The sequence below is a fragment of the Monodelphis domestica genome, chromosome 1 (genome assembly GCF_027887165.1).
Source record: "Monodelphis domestica isolate mMonDom1 chromosome 1, mMonDom1.pri, whole genome shotgun sequence".
NCBI classification, from domain to species: domain Eukaryota; kingdom Metazoa; phylum Chordata; class Mammalia; order Didelphimorphia; family Didelphidae; genus Monodelphis; species Monodelphis domestica.
In genome coordinates, this window is record NC_077227.1 from 154,490,058 (window position 1) to 154,505,897 (window position 15,840).

At 36.2% G+C, this 15,840-nt stretch overlaps 1 protein-coding gene across 16 annotated transcripts in view; it reads right to left on the minus strand.

The window, feature by feature from the left end:
- The window catches only part of CSNK1G1 (casein kinase 1 gamma 1), a 247,782-nt gene that overhangs the window by 207,090 nt on the left and 24,852 nt on the right, over positions 1-15,840 (minus strand). The window lies entirely within an intron of this gene.

The following is a 15,840-nucleotide window of genomic DNA, read 5'->3' on the forward strand; positions in this document are numbered from 1 at the left end:
ATTAAGACAAGACTTCTGAGTAAACATGGCAGCAGTACAGACCCAGGACTCTTCCTCTCCTCAGCACCTACAGATATAGACTATCTCAAAAGGCAAAAAAAAAAAATCATATGAATGAAGGGACTCTACAGTAGGGCATGGCATTGAAGGTATGTGGGATTTGGGCATTTCCACACTATAAGGGGGTGTAATAGCTTCCACCAAAACATGAACTGATCAACCTTCTCCCACCCCACCTACAGAGTCAGAGTCAGAGTCAATGCTCTAGCATCAGTGAATGAGCTACGGGCAACTCTAGAGCAAGCAAAGGGCACCTAGACATGAGACCCCAGCAGTCTGAAGAGCACAGAGCTTGAACACCCATGTGGAGATAGCTCAGAGAAGGGAAATAAACAGTAGAAGCTTCAGAGACCTGAGAGGTGGCCTCAGTCAAAAACCACACTCCTTAGATCCATACACAGAGAGCCTGCCCTCCTCACTCAGACTTCTGACTGGAAAGGAAGGAAAAACCACCATAGTGATGGCACACAACACCCAGAAAAAACAACTTCCTAACACCAAAAAAAAACAAGAAGGCATTGACCCTGGATAATTTTTATGGAGGAAAAATTCAGACTACAGAGTAAATAGCAGAAGAGGACATACAAATAAATGCATCCAAGTCTTCCCCAAAAAATGGAAATTGGCCACGAGCTATTGAAGAATTTAAATCAGAACATATCGAAAAGATGTAAGGACTTTGAAAAGAAAAGTGGGAAATAGTTCAAAAAGAAAATAACAGTTTAAAGGACAGGAACTCCCAAATGGAGAAACAGCTGGAAGCAACAAAAAGCAGGATACACCAAATTGAAAAGGGAAATCAAAAGATTATAGCAGAAAACCAGTCCTTAAAGACCAGAATTAGGCAATTGGAAGCCAATGATCTTACAAAATAACAAGATTTAATAAAGCAAAGTCAAAAGACTGACAAAATAGAAGAGATAATTTGAGAATGATTGGTATACCTGATAATCCAGAAATAAACAGAAATCTTGACATCATACTACAAGAAATTATCCAAGAAAACTGCCCTGATGTTCTTGAACAAGGGGGCAAAATAGACATTGAAGGAGTTCATAGAACACCCTCTACACTAAATCTTCAAAAGACATCCCCTAGGAATGTAATTGCCAACTTCAAGAGCTTCCAAACTAAGGAGAAAATTTTACAAAAACACAAAAAGAGACAATGCAGATATCAAGTAGCACCGATCAAGATTACACAAGATCTGGCAGCTTTCACAATAAAGGACTTCAAGGCTTGGAAAATGCTATTCATAAAGGCAAGATAATTGGGTCTTCAACCAAGGATCATCTACTCATCAAAACCAACCTTATACTTCCAGGGGAAAGTATGGGCATTCAACAAAATAGAAGATTTCCAAGTATTTGTAAAGAAAAGACCAGAAGTAAGTGGAAAGTTTGATATCCAAACACAAAAATCAAGAGACAAATGAAAAGGTAAATAAGAGAGGGGAAAGGGGGAAAATATGCTTTTTTTATTTATATTTTCTTCATTAAGGGTTTCAATAAGAACAAATTGTTTATGTTAATATATGGAAAAATGTTATTTGTAACTCAAAAATTATATTCACTATTATAGTAATTAGAATATTCATTCACAGGTATTACTTGTAATTAGTAATTGGGGTAATAAGTGGGATAAGATGATATATAAAAAAAGAAAAAGAGGAGGGAATAGAAGATGGGCACCAAGAGAATCTTAAAGGAATAAGATAAATAGGATAATCTATATCACACAAAGAGGCACATAGGAAGGGGAGGGGAAGAATACTCTTATTGTTAATCTTGAAATTTCTCAGACTTGTGAATGTTAAAAATTTCCACATTGAGGAATCCTCCATTGGAACAAATTCCCTACTGGAAACATTCCCCATTTTGATGTGAGAACTCGCCAGGATCAGAAATGGGAGGACCTCTACTCCACCGGTACTTAAGACTGCTTTAGGGGAGAAAACTCCTTGCTAAATAATGAAAGTACTTGGACCCATGCTTATAATAAGGCAAGGAGTTCTTTGAGCCATGCCTGTTTTTTAGAATTGATACAATGGGATGCTAGGTACTTAAAAGGGTCGGGCAAGTTTTCTCTTAATGAGATTAGTCGACTCAGCTGTGTTTTCTCTGGTTCAGACATACTGAGGGGATTAATCAACACAGCAGCATTTTCTCTGGTTCAGACATACTGAGGAGGTTAGTCAACTTAGCAGAAATTCAGATGGGCTGTCTTTTAGAAAACATCTATGGTGATTGGTAGATGGAAGAACTTAGGGGAGGTGACATAGGAAAAAACCTCCTATATAAGAAAAGGAATCTCTCAAGCAAGGGATCCTTGGAGGCTTGGAGAGGCTTGGAGATCCTTGGAGATAGATTCCTTGGAGATAGATCCTTGGAGAAAAATCCTTTTGGAGGATCTCTGATGAGGATTGCTTGGCAAGAATCTCCTGAGAGAGGCTCTGGAGAAGGGAAGCTCTTGGAGGACAATCTCTAAGGAGGTCTCACTGGAGCTCCTCTGAGGGGACTCTGTCCCTCTGGAGGCTCTGGAGAGAGGCCCTTTGGAACAGTCTCTGGCTGGAAGGCTCTTAAGAAGGACTCTGGCTGGAACTCTCTCTGGTGAAGTCAGCTGAGATGGAGCTGGCCTGCTGTCACTAGAATCCTTGCTTAGATAGACCTTGTGGTGAGTGTTAAAAGACTGACTGACTGATCTCTCTCTCTTAAGACTCAGGTCTAGGCCATGTTGGCTTAAGGCCCTTCATACTTATTTCCTTTTTCTCTCTTTCTCTCTTTTCTTTAATTCCACATTTGTATTAATTAAAATCTCTATAAAACCCAGTTGACTTGGGGATTTGAATAATTGGGAATGTTTCCCTGGCAACCACCTTATACTTGATTTAAAAACCAAGACACTGTAGTGAAACATATTTTCTGTGGTCAAATTTACTCACCCTCTCTTATATCTATCACAATTTATATCTTCCACCATTTTAACTCACTACAGTTTACAACATCACTCTTTTAACTGTTACAGTTTAAGGCCTTCAACCATTTTAAATCTAACATTTGTAAATCTTAAAATTTCTTAAAATTTCACCATTGGGAAATTTCATACTTGAAAAATTTCCTATTGATAGTGGGAACTCTATTGGAATGTGAACCCCATTGGCATGGGAGGTTCCTCCTCCTCCCTTCTTAAGATTACTTTAGGACAGAAACCTTTTGCTGAACAATGGAAAGGGCTTTGACCTATGCTTAAGCATAGAACAGGAATTTCTTTGAGTCATGATTGATTTTAGAATTGATACAATAGAGATACTTGGAATGACAGAACCAGGTCTTGGAAAATACAATTTCCACCCCACTCAGTCCTAACAGGATTTAGGAAGGGCTGCAGCAAAGGATCAAAATTTAATTATTTGAGAATATGACCTTCAACAGACATGTGCAAAGCCACAGACCTCTGGGCAGTCCTGGGTTAAGCTAGAGCCACCATTGGCACAGGGAAGACATGGACAGTGATTGGTAGATGTGAGAACTGAGGGGAGGGAACTTGGATGGTGTCCTTAAAGATAGAGGGGTCTGAGGACTGAGGGGGGTTGGTTCGAGAGGTTGTTGATTGGAGAGGTGGTGCTTTGAGAAGTTGGCTCTGAAGGAAGCTGGAGGTGGAGGCCCCTGAGACTGTTTCTCCATTTTGGTCACGTGAGTGATAGGGACTGATCTCTTTTCTTTGCCTCAGCTATCTAAGGGCTTGGGCCTTTTGGCCCAACCTAAACAGAAGGGGTATTTAAGCCCTATTCCCATCTCTCCCCTTTCTCTCTCTCTCTCCCTCTCTCTCTCTATCTCTAATACCCTTCTTCCTCCTGTTTGCAATTAAACTCCATAAAAGGTTGACTGCTGACTTGAGTTTTCATTTAGGAATTACATAGCTGAATTCCTTGGCAACCTTAAATTAATATATATCAGTCCTTTAAAGTGATTTCCTTGTCACACATTATAAGAAGGAGAGGAAGAGAGTACTAATAGGTAACACTTAAACCTTACTCTCAGTGAAGTCAATTCTGAGAGGGAAGAGAATTTAGATTTATTAGGGTCGTGAATTCTACCTTATCCTACAGGGAAAGTGAGAAGGAAAAACTAAGGGGGGTAAGGGGAGGGAGTACAAAAAATGAGGGAAGGAGAGTGGTGGGGAGGTAACTTAACAGACCCTAAAAAAATAGGAAGGGAACAAAAAAAGGAGGGGCAAGAAAGGGAAGCATATTAAGGGAGGGGATTAGGGGGATTGATTAAAAGCAAAACACTGGTTTAAAAGGATATAGCAAAAGAAGAAAGGACCGAACTAGGAGAGTATATCAAAATGCTAGGGAATACACAAGTAACAATCATAACTTTGAACGTGAATGGGATGAACTCACCCATAAAATGAAAGCAAATACCAGAGAGGATTAGAAAGCAAAATTCTACCATATGTTGTATACAAGAAACACACATGAGGCATGTAGACACTCACGGGGTTAGAATAAAAGGTTGGAACAAAATCCATTGGGACTCACCTGAGAAAAAGAAGGCAGGAGTTGTAATCATGATATCTGACAGAGTCAAAGTAAAAATAGATCTGATTAAAAGATAATTACATTCTGATAAAAGGCAGTAAAGACAATGAGGAAATATCAGTACTCAACATATATATATATAACATCCAAATTTCTAAAGTAGAAACTAGTGGAGTTGAAGGAGGAAATAGATAGTAAAACTATACTAGTAGAAGACCTGAACTGTCCTCTATCAAATCCAGATAAATCAAACCAAAAAATAAATAAGAGGTAAGAGATGTGAATGAAATCTTAGAAAAATCAGAATAGATATATAGAGAAAAATAAATAGGGATAAAAAGGAATTCACCTTCTTTTCAGCAGCACATGGTACATTCACAAAGGTTGACAATGTAATAGGCCATAAAAACGTGGCAAACAAGTGCAAAAGAGCAGAAATAATAAATGCAACCTTTTCAGATCATAATGCAATAAAAATAATAATTAGTAAGGGTACATGCAGAGACAAAAAAATTAATTGGAAATTAATACAATTTTTAAAAATCAGCTACTTAAAGAACAAATCATAGAAACAATTAATAATTTCATTGAAGAAAATGACAATGATGAGACATCCTTTCAAAATCTATGGGATGCAGCCAAAGCAGTACTCAGGGAGAAATTCATATCCTTGAGTTCATATATTAAAAAATTAGAGAGGACAGAGGTCAAAGAACTGGACATGCAAATTAAAAAACTAGAAAGTGAACAAGTTAAAAATCCTCCGATTAAAACTAAATTAGAGATCCTAAAAATTAAAGGAGAAATTAATAAAATGGAAAGTGAAAGAACTATTAAACTAATAAATAAGACTAAAAACTGGTATTTTGAAAAAAACAAATAAAATAGAAAAAATACTGGTCAATCTAATAAAAAAAGTTAAGAAGAAAACCAAATTAACAGTATCAAAGATGAAAAGGGAGGCCTCACCTCTAATGAAAAGGAAATTAAGGCAATTATTAAAAAACTATTTTGCCCAATTATATGACAACAAATATGGCAACCGAGGTGATATGGATGAATATTTACAAAAATATAAATTGCCTAGATTAACAGAAGAAATAGAATACTTAAATAATCCCATATCAGAAAAAGAAATTGAACAAGCCATCAAAGAACTCCCTAAGAAAAAATTTCCAGGGCCTGATGGATTCACAAGTGAATGCTATCAAACTTTCAAAGAACAACTAATCCCAATATTTTACAAACTATTTGACAGAATAAGCAAAGAAGGTGTTCTGCCAAATTCCTTTTATGACATAAATATGGTACTGATTCCAAAGCCAGGCACATCAAAAAAGGAGAAAGCAAACTATAGACCAATCTCCTTAATGAACATAGATGTAAAAATCTTAAATAGAATACTAGCAACAAGACTCCAGCAAGTCATCACGAGGGTTATTCATTATGTTCAGATGGATTTTATACCAGGAATGCAAGGATGGTTCAATATTATGAAAACCATCCACATAATTAACCATATCAACAACCAAAGCAACAAAAGTCACATGATTATCTCAATAGATGCAGACAAAATCCAACACTCAATCCTATTGAAAACACTAGAAACTATATGAATAGATTGGACTTTTTTTTTTAAATAATAAACAGCATATATCTAAAACCATCAGCAAACATCATTACCAATGAACATAAATTAGAAGCATTCCCAATAAGATCAGAAGTGAAACAAGGATGCCCATTATCACCTCTATTATTTAACATTGTACTACAAACACTAGCAGTAGCAATTAGAGAAGAAAAAAAAACTGAAGGTATTAAAATATGCAATAAGGAGACAAAGCTATCACTCTTTGTGAATATTATGATGGTCTACTTAAAGAATCCTAGAGAATCAACTAAAAAGCTAGTGGAAATAATCAACAACTTTAGCAAAGTTGCAGGATACAAAATAAACCCACATAAGTCATCAGCATTTCTATATATTTCCAACACATCTCAGCAGCAAGAATTAGAAAGAGAAATTCCCTTTAAAATCCCCTTAAACAATATAAAATACTTGGGAATCTATCTGCCAAGACAAACAAAAGAAATATATGAACTCAACTACAAAACACTTTCCACACAATTAAAACTAGATCTAAACAATTGGGAAAACATTAATTGCCCATGGGTAGGATGAGCTAACATAATAAAAATGACAATTCTACCCAAACTAATTTACTTCTTTAGTGCCATACCCATCAAACTACAAAGAAACTTTCTTATTGAATTAGAAAAAACCATAACAAAGTTCATTTGGAAGAACAATAGATCAAGGATATCAAGGGGAATATCCAAGGTATTAATGAAAAAAAAATGTGAAGGAAGGTGGCCTAGCAGTAACAGATCTCAAACTATACTATAAAGCAGTGGTCATCAAAATAATATGGTATTGGCTAAAAGATAGAAAGGAGGAACAGTGGAATAGACTTGGGTTAAGTGATCTCAGCAAGGCAGTCTATGATAAATCCAAAGATTCCAGCTTTGGGGACAAAAATCCACTATTTGACAAAAACTACTGGGAAAATTGGAAGACAATATGGGAGAGACTGGGATTGGATCAACATCTCACACCCTACACCAAGATAAATTTATAATGGGTGAATGACTTGAATATAAAGAAGGAAGGAAACTATAAGTATACTTGTCAAATCTTTGGGAAAGGAAAGATTTTAAGACCAAGCAAGAGTTAGAAAAAATCCCCAAAGGAATGAGAGCCTTCAGAAAGCCAAAGAAATTATAGTTCTGATAAAAGGAAAAAACTGCATTGTTATTAAAGGTGTTACACATAAACACAATACTCAATCTAGCAGAAATCATCTACTGCAAGATCCATGGTGAACACCAAAATTATTCCCTGGTCAGCTGGTAAGTATGTCTCATATATTGCAGAAAAAATCTAACTGATCCAAATCTGATATGATGCTATTTTATAGACCAATAGTCATTCAAAAACGTGTTTTCTATCACTCTCCTCCACATTCCAATATCCATTATGTAATCTATGCTTCCTTCTCCAATATTAGTTCTGAATGAATACAAATTATACTTTTTCTATTCTTAAAGAAAATAAAATAAATTACTGTTAAATATATGACATGACAGATGATATAACATTTACTATTTCTATCATGTAAAAATTAATCTAGGGCTTTGGTAAAAAAAAAAAACTTGTGGGTGACTTATCCTTATGTGAAGAATGAATGTATTCATTACGCTCTTGCCTATTCTTCTCACTCTCTTGACTTTATCATTCTCTCTCTTTTTTTTTTAATTTTAAAATTTGCCTTCCATCTTAGAATCAATACTATGTATTGGTTCCAAGACAGAATACTGGTAAGGGCTAGGTAATGGGGGCTAAGTGATTTGCCCAGCATCACACAGCTGGGAAGTGTCTGAGATCATATTTGAACCTAGAACCTCCCCTTGTCTAAGCCTGGCTCGATCCACTGAGCCACTGAGCTACACCCCCTCCTCTACTTTCAACAATTCTCTCCCCAACTTATTTAGATTCCTTTCTCATATAGCATTTCCCCATAAGAAAATAAGCTCTTTGAGGGCTGAGTATCATTTTGCTTGATTGTCCCAATTAGTAAAGGCTTGCTAACTGGCAATCTAACTAAAGAAGCAAGCACTGTAAATATCACAAAATTTTGTTGTAAGTTATAGAAAATCGCCTTCAAGGCTATCCAAGCAAAACAAAAAAAGGCATTTTGCAACCAAAACCACTAGAAGTAAAACACTCTAGGTGATAATATCATTTTCTTTTTTTTTTAACCTTATCTTTTGTTTTAGAATTAATACTATCAGTTCCAAAGCAGAAGATCAATAAGGGCTAGGCAACTGGAGTTTAAGTAACTTGGCCAGGGCCACAAAGCGGGGATGTGCCCGAGGTCAAATTTGAACCCAGGATCTACTGATTCCAGGCCTGGCTCTCTATACTCTGAGTCACATAGCTGCCGTGACAATATCATTTTCTATAGAGGAAGGGGATCCGAAGCTTAGGTCAGCAACCAATAAATGATTAACACGAATTCACTGCTCTTACAAATAAACAAGTTTCACAATCTTAAGATTGGGAAAATACACTATCGCAGAAATATAAAATTTGGCTCAGATGGTCAAGCAATGAGGACTTATTTGCCCTTTGAGTACTCCTTTGCCCCGTTGTGGAATTATTCCTTTTAACTAAAAGTTCATTATGTCTTTTTGCATTTGATGAAAAGCAATTTTCCATTGAAAGCTCAACATTCCCCATCCCTCTAAATAAGAATATTCTGTCCCTGGTAGCAATAACAGTAAAATGCAAAGCAAGCAGTGAGATCTGGGCCAAAAGCCAATGCCTTCATATTTAATCCAAAGAAAAAAAATTGAAAAGCTATGCCATTAAAATGCAGGAAATGCGTGTGTGTGTGTACACACACACATATAAAGGAAAGGTTATTTTGGAGTCTGATGATCTGGACTATAATTCCAACTCTTTTCCTGATTATCTGTGTAATGGTGGACCAGTCCCCTGATCTGACTGAGTCACAACTTTCTCATTTGCAAAAAGATAAGGTTGCACAAATAACCTTTGACATTTAATCCAGCTCTAAGTGTATGATAATAAGATTTGTAATATCAAGGATGAATTAAAAACTAAAAACTTGCCTGTCAGCTTCTATGGTCATTATCATTACATAGGAAGCCTCAAGACTGGAAGTTAAACCTCCTGTTTAAAGTTCAGGATAAACAAGACAATAATATTTGAAGAAAATAGGAAGAAATAGTGTCTTTCAAAAAGGAAAATAAAATTAACTTATTCTGTATTCAATAACTCCTGCTTATAATAAAAGGGTAGTAATTAACAATTTTACTCCAAACCACTGAGAACACTGAATAAGGATGGTGTTTCTAATGCAGATGAAAACATGTAATTTTTCACTTGTTTATTTCAGTATTTATAAGATCATTCACTTACAAAAATGAATAAAATGGAAATGCTTTGCATGACAATACATGTATAACCCAGAAAGAATTGCTTGCCAGCTCTGGGATGGGGGAGGGAAGAAGGGAGGAGAAATTTTTGATCATATAACCAGAAAACTTTATTACATGTAATTGGTAAAAAAATAATTTGTTTAAATTTTTAATGGTGTTCCTTCCTTACAATCAAGGAAGGGCAAAATAAGAAAACACCTTCATGGCCCTTTAAAAATCAAAACGAAAGGAGGCAGCTGGGTATCACAGTGGACTAAGAACCAGGCCTAAAGATGGGTTCAAATTTGACCTCAAGACACTTCCTAGCTGTGTGACCCTGGGCAAGTCACTCGACCCCCATTGCCTAGCCCTTACCACTCTTCTGCCCTAGAACCAATACATAGTATTGATTCTAAGATGAAAGGTAAAGGTTTTTTAAAAAGAAAGAAAAAAAAGCAATAGGAAAAAAATATTTTGGCAATAATATAAAAAGTAACATGAAACCACCCCCAAAAACTACCTACAGATGCCCATTTTAAAATATTTTAATATGAGTAAATGAAGGAAAATGAAATACACCCATAGAATTCCCATGACCCTGGGCCAAATTAAAATCTTTCAAGGTAGGGACCCTATAGCAGTGACATGCAACATATAAACACATGCATACACATACATGAATACAGACACATATATGTGGCACCTACTATGTGCCAAACACAGTGTAGGAGTAGGTGATACAAAGAAATGTCAAAACAAAAGACAAACATGCCATTTCTATTCTCAAGCAATTCACAATCTAAAAGGGAGACAAACATGGAAACAACTTCATGCAAATAAGTTATAAGCCAAATAGGTGATAATCGCAGAAGAAAGGCAGCAGAATGAAGAAGGAGGAAAGCTTCCAGTAGAAGGTGGGATTTTAGTTAGGCCTTGAAAGAGGCCAGGGAAGCCAGGAGGCAAAGATGAGGGGGCAGAAATATGAGAAAACAATTGGATTTGGAAGGTGGAGTTATGTTTGAGGAACAGTGGCAAGCTGGCCAATGTCACTATCAAAGAGTATTTGTTACAGAATAAGATTGGAAAGGGGGGGAAAGGGGGGCCTATTGGAGAAAAGGTCATTAGATCTAGAAAATAAGGGATCACTGATGACTTTGGAGAATCCATTTTCATTTGAAGGATAAGACTGAAAGTCAAGCCAAGGAGAGTTAAGAGGAAAGGAAGTGGGAAACTTTTACAAGGAGTTTATCCACAAAAGATGGCAGGTCTATTAGGGGTGCAACCCTCCAACTTTCTGGAAAATCCATGAAAAAAAGTGGCCTTTCCTTCATAAGAGAAGTCTGAATTTTTTAGCGAGGTTTACAGTACATTTTTGTAAAATCTGGGTTAAGTATTTGGTCATTGGCTATGTGCAGGTTAATGTTAACATTTCTAGCCTTTGTATGTCATCTGCGACTTTCATGTTCTTTTCCCAAACTTTAACTTTTTATTTATTTTAACTTTTTTAAAATGATGTATATTTATGATATTAAAAGATGAAATATGTTGATGCTATATAATACTATAAATTATTTCATGCATTACTGATTTTCTAAGTTTTTTCTGTGCCATCTGCTAGCCTTTGCATGTCATCTGCAACTTCCAAAAAATTCTCATTTAATTCCTTATGGCCTGTACTTTATCAAAATCACAATGGGTAAAGCCATGATGAGGAAAGGATACCTATATTGGGTTTTTTGAGAGTGGGAAAGATTTATCTGTAAACAGGATGGAAGATAGAGAAAAATTAAAAAATATGAGAATGGGGATAATAAAAGGAGGCAATCTGCTAGGGAAAAAAAGAATGTCATGGGATCACTTATGTATACTGGGGTTTGCCTTGACAAGGAGAAGGGTCGTTTCATTATGTGGGTCAGGGGTGAAGTAGGAGAGAAAAAGACAGTGAGGAGAGGTGAAGAGGGAGCTTTCAGGAGCTAGCCTTAATTTTTTCACTGAAATTAAGTCAAATTCTCCACTGAGAAGGGCAGTAGGGGAAGAAGAAACCATTAGATGTCTGAGGGATGAAAAAAAGGTTTGGACAAGTCACTAGAGTGAATGTGATAATGAACTGACTGATTAGTAAGGTATTAAAAGGACCGCTTTGCCACAGTGAGTGCCCAGGAAAATTGTTACATAAATATGTAGTGGACCAAGTAATTTTCTCCAGGTTCATTCATTACCATGTGAACAGAAAGGAAGGTCATGAATGGTGGGACAAACTTGATGATAGTAATAGAAGGCAAGGGACTGGAGAGAAGAAGACAGTGTGGAATTAAAACTGTTTCACCAAAGAATCAAGCCAGTAAAGAAATGTCTCCATACCTTTTTAGAAAAAAACTAACATAACCTGCATGGGGAGAAGGGTTAGTATATTGCTCCTCCAACAATATCAACACTTGGTACTAAGGTCCTTAAGATCTTCCAGAGCAATAATATCAAACTCAAATAGAAACAACAGCTGTGTGTTGACTTGGAAATCCACTAATTAATATTATCTATGTTGAACTGTATTTTTTATTTTGTTAAACATTTTCCCAATTACATTTTAGTCTGGTTTGAGCTACAACCACCAGTTGGACAACTCTATTCTAGAAGACATTTCACCACTAAAATGACTTTTGGGATGTAACTGGTCAACCCTGACCTCTGATAGTCAAGAAGTCTGATACAGGAAGCACTGAAGGAAGAAAAGAAAAACCAAAACAGAAACAGAATATAAACAAGGTAACAGTTATCTGAAGTAGTGACTTAATCTGGGAGGGTCACAGGAAGGGCAGAGCTCTGGGTCTAAAGGTTCAAATTCATTTTATGGGTGATGAGAAATCACAGCTGTTGATTGTAGGGTCTATCAATGTAAAAAAGATGACCATAAGGGGGCAGCTGGGTAGCTCAGTGGATTGAGAACCAGCCCTAGAGATGGGAGGTCCTAGGTTCAAATCTGGCCTCAGACACTTCCCAGCTGTGTGACCCTGGGCAAGTCACTTGACCCCCATTGCCTAGCCCTTACCACTCTTCTGCCTTGGAGCCAAAGACGGAAGGTAAGGGTTTAAAAAAAAAAAAAGATGACCATAAGCAGGAGTAGCACCAGGAATATGAGAATTATAAACAAAATGGCAACATTTGCTGTCTTATCATTGAACCTCATCACAGATCAAGGAAAATTGCCCTGTACTACTCGTTTAGTGTTTTCAGGCCTGACACTCAGGCCCTCCCTTTCATTAGGAGCATTTCATTCCCTTCTACCATAGGGACTGGTAGACACTTTCACCTTCTACCTCATTTTCAGAAAGCAAGCCCCATCCAGGGTCAGATCCCATGTCCTAGTAACCACTGCAATGGGATTGGGGAAAAACTAGTGGGTCCTGAGTTCTGTGCCACTTCTCACTGGAAGCTTCAGAGTGAGAATTTCAGTTTAGAATTTACAATTAGAGGAGAGTTGAAACTTTTAAAATTTATATTTACACAGCAATTTATCCCTATACTAAATGGTCCTGGACTATCACATTTAAGTCTTTTCTTTTTAATAGGTAGCCTCTCTATTGGATGCCAGGCTTTCAACATTTATTTAGTGATGTCAGTGTGCCTGACTCTAGCAACCCCCTTTTATACCCCACTAATTTGCTCTTTCTAATCTGTGATAAGAAACTATGACTACTCCCTTGTTAGAATTGTGTATCAGAGTAAACAGGTTTGGCTCATAATACCACTAAGAGTTACATCTCCATCCCCCACCCCAGAGATGGAGGAAAATGTTTCATATTAACAAAAATATCTATATTGGGACTCTTGGTAAGGAAGGGGGAAGGGTCATTGGGAATTGAGACTGGTATTAAAGAATACCAATAGAAACCCTTTTTTAAACCATGAGTATGCATTTTGGATATGTTAGACATCATGTAAAAAGTTCAAATCCCTCTTTATATAGATAAGGAAACTAAAATCCAGAGAAATGAAGTTATTTGTTCCCATAGCTAGTTCCACTGGTTGACTAAAATAGAAGTCTCTTTCCACTATACCGCACATCTTTTGGCTAATCAATGGCCTTTTTTAAATTATTCCCTTGCTCTGACCATGTTCCACATAGGTAAGGCTGCCATAAAGGTACAATTATTACTGATTATCTTTATTATTTATGAGGATCAGAGGAAGAGTAAGAGCTAAGGGAAATAGTATTTTTGTAAACTATATTTAGAAGGTAGCTAGGTGGTTCAGTGAACTGAGAGTCAAGCCTATAAGGAGGTCCTGGGTTCAAATGTGACCTCAGACATTTCCTAGCTATGTGACCCTGAGCAAGTCATTTAATCCATTCTGCCTAGCTCTTTACCACTTACAGATTATTGATTCTAAGGTGTAAAGTAAGAGCTTCAAAACATAGTAATCAATTGTATATGAGCACTGGGGAAAAAAGGTAGGACAGCTGGATTCTAGTACCAACTCTGCCATGTAACTTTCAGGAAAACTTACCTAATTTCTCTGAGCCTCAGAAAAGCATAGATTTAGAGATGAAGAGAATCTTAGAAATCTTCTAATCCAACTTCATTTCAGAGGAAGGAAACTAAAGACTAGAGTACTTAAGCAACTTGGCCAAAATCATACAAGGGGTGAAAAGCAGAGCCAGCATATTCAACTGCAAAATGAGAAAATTGGATGAGATGACTTCCAAGATTCCTTCCAGCTCAAACATTTTATGACTTTTATGCATGTGCCAAGTAACATTCAGGACCACAGTTAAGAGTGAGTACATATATGCCTGATAATCTGTCAATGATGCTCATCCACAAAACAATATACTGAACTTTAAAATGACAGCAAAATCTTACTCATTAGAACAAGGTGGAGAAAGCCAGTCTGACTTTGTTTATTTGTTTTTAAAAGAAGATATGCTGAAACAATGATACAGGGAGGGAGAAAAACTGGCTTTGGAGTCAGAGGAACTGGATTCGAATCCCAATTTCCTATAAAATGAAGGGAATGGACTATAACTGTGATCTTTAAGGTTTCTTCAGACTAAGTCCTATAATTATATGAAATACAAACTATTCCAATTTAAAGTCTAACAAAATTTCATATCAAGGGAAAGTCATTAACGCCTTGCTATGATAAACAATTAAAAATAGTTTGTAATGAGCTTAACAAGTATTTGTAGGTAAGCTGATCCTTTTAAAGGGTGAGAAAAGTTTAGGGTAGGTTAAATATTTCCCCTGAAATCCTTAATACAATATCAATTTGCTTAAGAAACCATTTTGCCCATAGCTAATATAAAGAAAAACTTCAATTCAGACTTGTCTAAACTATTCAAAAAAATCTCAAAATTATACAATCTTAAGGTATAACTAAACAAGCAAAATAGAAAAAAGAATAGCCTGGAGCAAGTTTGGAGTGTTGGCAAGTTTTGAGGAAAAACCAGTCATATACATGAACAGGCGATGATGAAAAGTCAGTTTATTTTTTGTCTGACAATAACCAAGTCTCAATATTGACTTGTGATTTGTTCTGTTATATTTCCTTCCCATGTGTTAAATAGTTCTAGAAGTAGTTTTTTTTATTCTTACCTGATAGTTTTCATATATATGCTATCTGTATTAATACCAACCCCTACATTATAGATTTACAATATTTATACTTCATAGTTCAGTCATTAATACTAGATACCAACAATGATTAAAATAATTCACATATACAATACCTTAAGATTACAAAATGCAATTTTGATCCTGAAAACAACCCTGTGAAAAAGATAGTTAAAAAATACTCACTTTACTAATGAGGTAACTCTGACTTGGCCAGGGGCAAAAAGCTAGGAAATGAAGAAATTTAGACTTGTTCTGACTCCTGGTTAAGTGTTTATTATACTATACCAGAATGCCTCCGATAGGTACATGTTAAAAGACACAGTTTATACTCACAGAGATAATAAAAGAAAATGTCAAACTGAACAAAAGATGACATGCTGAAAAGCTTAAATATATTAAACTGCCAAGATGGAATTCTTGTTTATAAATATATACTACAATATTTCGATGAATCTGTGATCGCAACCATTTGATTATACCCTCTAAAGGAAGAAATCACAATTCATTCACATCTTCTCTTTCTGTTCAGTTCTTGTTAGTATGCTCCTATAAACCCTTCAAAACTGATCTACTCAGCACTATGGAGGCCTCATAACACTGCAGATTGTAAGTCTTAGTAGT